Source organism: Tachysurus vachellii, chromosome 10 (assembly GCF_030014155.1).
Source record: "Tachysurus vachellii isolate PV-2020 chromosome 10, HZAU_Pvac_v1, whole genome shotgun sequence".
Classification (NCBI taxonomy): Eukaryota; Metazoa; Chordata; class Actinopteri; order Siluriformes; family Bagridae; genus Tachysurus; species Tachysurus vachellii.
Window position 1 is genome coordinate 312501 of NC_083469.1, and position 7313 is coordinate 319813.

Genomic DNA, 7313 nt, shown 5'->3' on the forward strand with positions numbered 1-7313 from the left:
TGGATAAATCATACACACGTAACTGTTACACACACACACACACACACACACACACACACACACACACACAGACACACACACACACACACACTCACACACACAGCTGTGTTGTAATGTCACCCTCCTTAGACCAACAGTAGCAGTCCATTAAGCACAGTGATTGGTGGAGAGATAAGAGGGTGTGTCCTTGGTCAATTGACTTTGCACATAGCAAAAAAAAAAAACTCTCTCTTTGTGTGTGTGTGTGTGTGTGTGTGTGTAACAGGGTTAGTGTGTATGTTTTATCTATGTGTCAGTATGGTATATAAGAAAAATAATGTAAGAACTTGTGTGTGTATCCGTGTGTGTGTTATGAATACTCACTTTAGTTAAAAAGGAACTGAACCTCTACATTTATATAACAGTTTATTTTTACCTCAAATACCCGCCCACTTCTTATAACAGGTGCACTCTCTCACTCACTCACTCACTCACTCACTCACTCACTCACTCACTCACACACCTTTTTTTCTATCATATTTTCCTGTAAGTCCCAGCATACGCCTTGCATTGTTCCACACACCATACCTCAGACTGAAGGTGTGTGTTTTTTTGTATGTGTGTGTGTATACTGTATGTGTGAGTATGTATGTTTCTGTGTGTGTTTGTGTGTGTGAGTATGTGTGTGTTTGTGTGTATGTATATGTGTGTGTTTGTGTGTATGTGTGTAGAAGTTTGTATTTGTGTGTGTGTGTGTTTGTGTGTGTGTGAGTATGTGTGTTTGTGTGTGAGTATGTGTGTTTGTGTGTATGTGTGTGTTTGTGTGTGTGAGTATGTGTATTTGCGTGTGTGTATGTGTGTGTTTGTGTGTGTGAGTATGTGTATGTTTGTGTGTATGTCTGTGTATGTGTGTGTATGTGTGTGTTTGTGTGTATGTCTGTGTGTGTTTGTGTGTGTGAGTATGTGTGTGTCTGTGTGTATGTGTGTTTGTGTGTATGTCTGTGTGTGTATGTGTGTGTGTGTGTGTGTGTTTGTGTATGTCTGTGTGTGTGTTATTGTGTAATCTTCAGTATCTGTTAGACACATTTTCACACCCAAATGTGCAGTGACTGTGAATCAGAGGAATGTTTGTGTGTTTGTGAGCAGCTCTTTAACACCCAGTGAGGGATCAACTAATAATGTGCTTCAGTAGGTGTGACCTTGTGTACAACAAAAGATTCAATATTTTGGGCGTCATCAGATAAATAATTAGTTATATAATCACCATGACTGAAAGGAGCAAAAATGTTTTCAGCTTTAAACTGAATTCAGTCACACAGTCAAGAGACCTTTAGAGTGTATAGTTTTGTGAGGTGCCAACAGGTAGGGGGTGTGGCCTAAAGTCTGGAGGTGGAGCTTGGGGCTCAGAAATGTCTCGGTGAAATAGTTTACATGTGAACTGTGTATTTATTTATTTATTTAACACAAATCATATTAATGGTCTCCTGTGGGCCCACCACCTGAAGGAGGAACCGTAAGGGGCTGGTGCAATGTGGATTGGGTGGCAGTCGAAGGCGGGGGCCTCGGCGACCCAATCCCCGGACACGGATTCTGGCTCTAGGGACATGGAATGTCACCTCGCCTGGGGGGGAAGGAGCCTGAGCTGGTGCAACCGACTAGAGATAGTTGGGCTTGCCTCCACGCACAGCCTGGGCTCTGGAACCCAACTCCTTGAGAGAGGCTGGACTCTCTACTACTCTGGAGTTGCCCGTGGTGAGAGGCGGCGAGCTGGTGTGGGCTTGCTCATAGCCCCCCAGCTCAGCAACCATGTGTTGGAGTTCACCCCGGTGAACGAGAGGGTCGTTTCCCTGCGCCTTCGGGTCGGGGATAGGTCTCTCACTGTTATTTGTGCTTATGGGCCAAATGGCAGTGTAGAGTACCCGACCTTGGCGTCTCTGGAAGGGGTGCTGGAAAGTGCTCTGACCGGGGACTCCATCGTTCTACTGGGGGACTTCAACGCTCATGTGGGCAGCGACAGTGACACCTGGAGGGGCGTGATTGGGAGGAACGGCCCCCCGACCTGAACCCGAGTGGTGTTCTGTTATTGGACTTCTGTGCTAGTCACAGTTTGTCCATAACGAACACCATGTTCAAGCATAAAGGTTGTCCATAAGTACACATGGCACCAGGACACCCTAGGTCGGAGGTCGATGATCGACTTTGTGGTTGTTTCATCTGACCTCCGGCCATATGTCTTGGACACTTGGGTAAAGAGAGGGGCGGAGCTGTCAACTGATCACCACCTGGTGGTGAGTTGGATCCGATGGCAGGGGAGGAAGTTGGACAGACTTGGCAGACCCAAATGTACTGTGAGGGTCTGCTGGGAATGTTTGACAGAGTCTCCAGTCAGAGAGATCTTCAACTCCCACCTCCGGCAGAGCTTCAACCAGATCCCGAGGGAGGTTGGAGACATTGAGTCCGAGTGGACCATTTTCTCCACCTCCATTGTCGACGTGGCCGCTCGGAGCTGTGGCCGTAAGGTCTCCGGTGCCTGTTGTGGCGGCAATCCCCGAAACCGGTGGTGGACCCCGGAAGTAAGGGATGCCGTCAAACTGAAGAAGGAGTCCTATCGAGCCTGGTTGGCTCGGGGGACTCCAGAGGCAGCCGATTGGTACCGGAGGGCCAAGCGAGCTTCAGCCCGGGTGGTTGCGGAGGCAAAAACTCGGGTCTGGGAGGAGTTCGGTGAGGCCATGGAGAAGGCCTCGAAGAAATTCTGGCAAACCGTCCGGCACCTCAGGAGGGGAAAGCAGTGACCTGCACACACTGTTTACAGTGGGAGTGGGAATCTGCTGACTTCGACTGGGGACATCCTCGGATGGTGGAAGGAGTACTTCGAGGTTCTCCTCAACCCCACCAACATGTCTTCCATTGAGGAAGCAGAGGCCGAGGGCTCAGTTGTGGACTCGTCGATCCCCCAAGCTGAGGTCACTGAGGTAGTTGAGAAGCTCCTCAGTGGCAAGGCACCGGGGGTGGATGAGATCCACCCTGAGTACCTCAAGTCTCTGGATGTTGTGGGGCTGTCTTGGTTGACACGCCTCTGCAACGTCGCGTGGAGGCTGGGGACAGTGCCTCTGGACTGGCAGACTTGGGTGTTGGTCCCTCTGTTTAAGAAGGGGGACCGGAGGGTGTGTTCCAACTACAGGGGGATCACACTCCTCAGCCTCCCCGGAAAAGTCTATGCCAGGGTACTGGAGAGGAGAATTCGGCCGATAGTCGAACCTCGGATTCAGGAGGAACAATGCGGGTTTCGTCCTGGTCGTGGAACACTGGACCATATCTATACCCTCTCCAGGGTGCTGGATGGTTCATGGGAGTTTGCCCAACCAGTCCACATGTACTTTGTGGATCTGGAGAAGGCATTCGACTGTGTCCCTCGTGGTGACCTGTGGGGGGTGCTCTGGGAGTATGGGGTCCGGGGCCCTCTGCTAAGGGCTGTCCGGTCCCTGTATGACCAGAGCAGGAGTTTGGTTCGCATTGCCAGCAGTAAGTCAGACTTGTTCCCGGTGCATGTTGGACTCCGGCAGGGCTGCCCTTTGTCACCGGTCCTGTTATTATCTATATGGACAGGATTTCTAGGCGCAGTCGGGGGCCGGAGGGAGTCCGGTTTGGGGACCACAGGATTTCGTCTCTGCTTTTTGCAGATGATGTTGTCCTGTTGGCTTCCTCAAATCAGGACCTTCAGCATGCACTGGGACGGTTTGCAGCCAAGTGTGAAGCGGCGGGGATGAGAATCAGCACCTCCAAGTCCGAGGCCATGGTTCTCAACCGGAAAAGGGTGGCTTGCCCCCTTCAGGTTGGTGGAGAGCTCCTGCCTCAAGTGGAGGAGTTTAAGTATCTTGGGGTCTTGTTCACGAGTGAGGGAAGGATGGAGCGGGAGATCAACAGGCGGATCAGTGTATCTTCTGCACTGATGCGGTCGATATACCGGTCTGTTGTGGTGAAGAAAGAGCTGAGCCGCAAGGCGAAGCTCTCTATTTACCAGTCGATCTTGTCCTTTCGGTCATGACAAGATCCCGGATACAGGCGGCCGAAATGAGTTTCCTCCGCAGGGTGGCTGGGCGCTCCCTTAGAGATAGGGTGAGGAGCTCGGTCACTCGGGAGGAGCTCAGAGTAGAGCCGCTGCTCCTCCACATCGAGAGGAGTCAGCTAAGGTGGCTCGGTCATCTGTTCCGGATGCCTCCTGGACGCCTCCCTGGGGAGGTGTTCCGGGCATGTCCGGGAGGAGGCCCCTGGGAAGACCTAGGACACACTGGAGGGACTATGTCTCTCGGCTGGCCTGGGAACGCCTCGGTATTCCCCCGGAAGAGCTGGAGGAAGTGTCTGGGGAGAGGGAAGTCTGGACGTCCCTGCTTAGACTGCTGCCCCTGCGACCCGGCCCCGGATAAGCGGTAGAAAATGGATGGATGGATGGATGGTGTTAATGCTGATATTAATGATCATTATTATTATTATTATATACTCTGATGAGTGCTGTGAGTATCGATATATCACAGTAACACTATCAGTGGTGACTGATATGATTGATAATTAATCGCTGTCATAGTGACAGTCTGGTGAAATGCTCTGATATCAGTATGTACAATGTCAAAATGATCAGAACATCAAGGTGAAAAACACCAAGGACTCGTTTACCTGTAAAATAAATTCCTTCCTCGGTGTTGATTTACTACATCAACATCATTCAGACTTTCATCCAATATTTTGTGGAGCTTTGGATCTTTTTCACTCCTGATCTCCACTGATAGAAAAGTCTTTGGTGTTTGGGGCTCTTTGACAATGTGGGTTGTGATTTCCAGGCCGTCACACACACACACACACACACATATACACACACACCTGCATCTCCACACACCAGAACCCACCTCTGCTATGGAGGTGGAGAAATGGAGAAATGGAGATAGAGCGAGAGAGAGGAAGAGAGTTATAGAGAGAGAGAGAGAGAGAGAGAGAGAGAGAGAGAGAGAGAGAGAGAGAGAGAGAGAGGAAGAGAGTTATAGAGATATAGAGAGAGAGAAATGGAGATAGAGAGCGAGAGAGAGGAAGAGAGTTATAAAGAGAGAGAGAGAGAGAAAGAGAGAGAGAGAGAGGAAGAGAGTTAGAGAGAGAGAGAGAGATAGAGAGAGCGAGAGAGAGGAAGAAAGTTATAGAAGAGAGAGAGACTTTTGACTTTTAACATCTCTTTTATTTACCAGAAAAAAGATTACAATTTCAAAATAAATAAAATAATTAAAAAAATAAGTTGGTTACATACATTTTATACATATGTAATGAAAAAGAGCACATATTGGGGGATTATATTATTTCTGGCCCATCTAGATTTTAATATCCATAATCAATTTGTAGAGAGCAAATTCTCTCTTTAACTGAGATTTTATGAAGACTTTGTAAATCAAGACTACATCTATTAAACCAGACAACTTGTACAGAACATTTAATAGAACATGGAGCTCTTTCTTCTGTTTGTATTTTTTTGGGAAGACCCCTGGAAGTCTGACATCACTCCTCCAGTAGATAAAAAAGTGGAACTAGCCTTAAACAATTAGAAAACACATGAAAAACTGTTTCAAGCTGTCCACAACGGGCAGCCGTCCCCTACCTGTGGATCACGACGTGCTCTGTGTCAGTTTGTGGCTATTACACCATGCACAATCCTCCACTGCAAGTCTCCTGACCTTCTCACAATAGAGGGTTTGTACAAGATCCTCCAGCTACCTCTGGTTGAAGAGCCTGATCCTGAAAGTACATAGAGTGCTTACTTCCCAATGACACTGAGACGCCCCAGTTGAGGTGTCACAAAGGACTGAAGGCCACCCTCTGTTTCTTGCCACATGTCATGTCATTTGTGGCTGAGACCTCCAGCTCTGGGAAGGAGATGTCTTCCTCTCTGTTCGGGGAAACTCTATGATCCTGTGGTAATCTCTCCAGCACTCGGGTCAGCAGTTTTTGAGCCACTCGGACAGATCTTATCCCAAGCTTTACAGCCAATGTCTCTGCAGATACCCATCCATCATCAGAGGCTAAATGCCAACAGGGTTCCCGCAGGGTCTTAAAAGGTCTTAAAAGCATTGAATTTATTAATTTGGAAATAATACCTTAAAAAGTCTTTAAAAAGTCTTGAATTTTGATGTCTGGGTCTTAAAAATTGTGCTGTATGTAACTTCTCCATATTGTAATTTTCCTCAAAGTTTCTTTGTCAACCACGATTATTTTGATTAAATGACGTAGTATAAAAGAGTGGCGGAACCAATAATTGAGAACGCAACGCAGCCCCGGGTCACCGTACAAAATACTGCGAACACATGATGCCTTCAGTAAAGGAAGATCACGTGCTACGACACCACAGCCATAGACTACAACACAACACAACAAGCAAAGGAGAAGCGCTAGAAATCAATGAAAATCTCAGCATTCCACAGGAAAGTTTGCCTGACACACGCAGTTATATTTTTGTTTTTGTTTTGATTTAAGTTTGTTTTTACGTTAGCTAGCTACCAATTTCATTCTGAGGTTATGGGGAAATGTAAATTTAATGAAGCGTGGTTGGATAAAAACTATTTTCGTCACTGGTTAAAACCAGTGGACAACAACGTTTTTGAGGCGTTTTGCACCATATGCAAAAAAAAGGATTCAGCTAGGTACAATGGGAATGAAGGCATTAGAGTCTCATGCCAAGTCGTCCAAGCTCATTAACGCTCTCAATGGACAAAAACAAACTCCTTCCATCAGGGTCTGGCTAGGGATGCGGACAGGCTGGCTGAGGAGGCTGAAAGGAAGGCAGGAAGCAAGATGGCCGACCTGATCTCCAGGTCCAACCTCTTGCGGAGAGGCCATAAGGAGAAGTTGACGGCACTGGCTGTCCTTGATAAAGACATTGCTGCCCTGAGTGAAGAGCTAAGGAGTTGACTGTGTTTCTTAATTTAATTTAATTTATTGTTGAGTTCTGATTTTCGATGTTTATTGTTCAGGGGTCTCTCAGTTCCCCATATTCCCAGTATGGAATAAGTAGCTAGCTCATGTTAAAAAACAACTTAACATTGTTCGGCAAACTTTCTTGTGGCCTACTGAAATGTTTTTATTTTTCACACTGCTTGGCTTATCTTTTACCCATTCCACATTTGAAAAATAAATGAACACAAGTTCAAGGATTTTGTTTTTCTTTGCTGGTAGGGACGTGAAATAGGTATTAATTTTTTATATAAATGGTCTTAAAAAGGTCTTAAAAAGACTTGACTTTAACTTGAAGAAACCTGTAGGAACCCTTTGCCAAACTTTAGTAATGTTTACAGCAACTACAG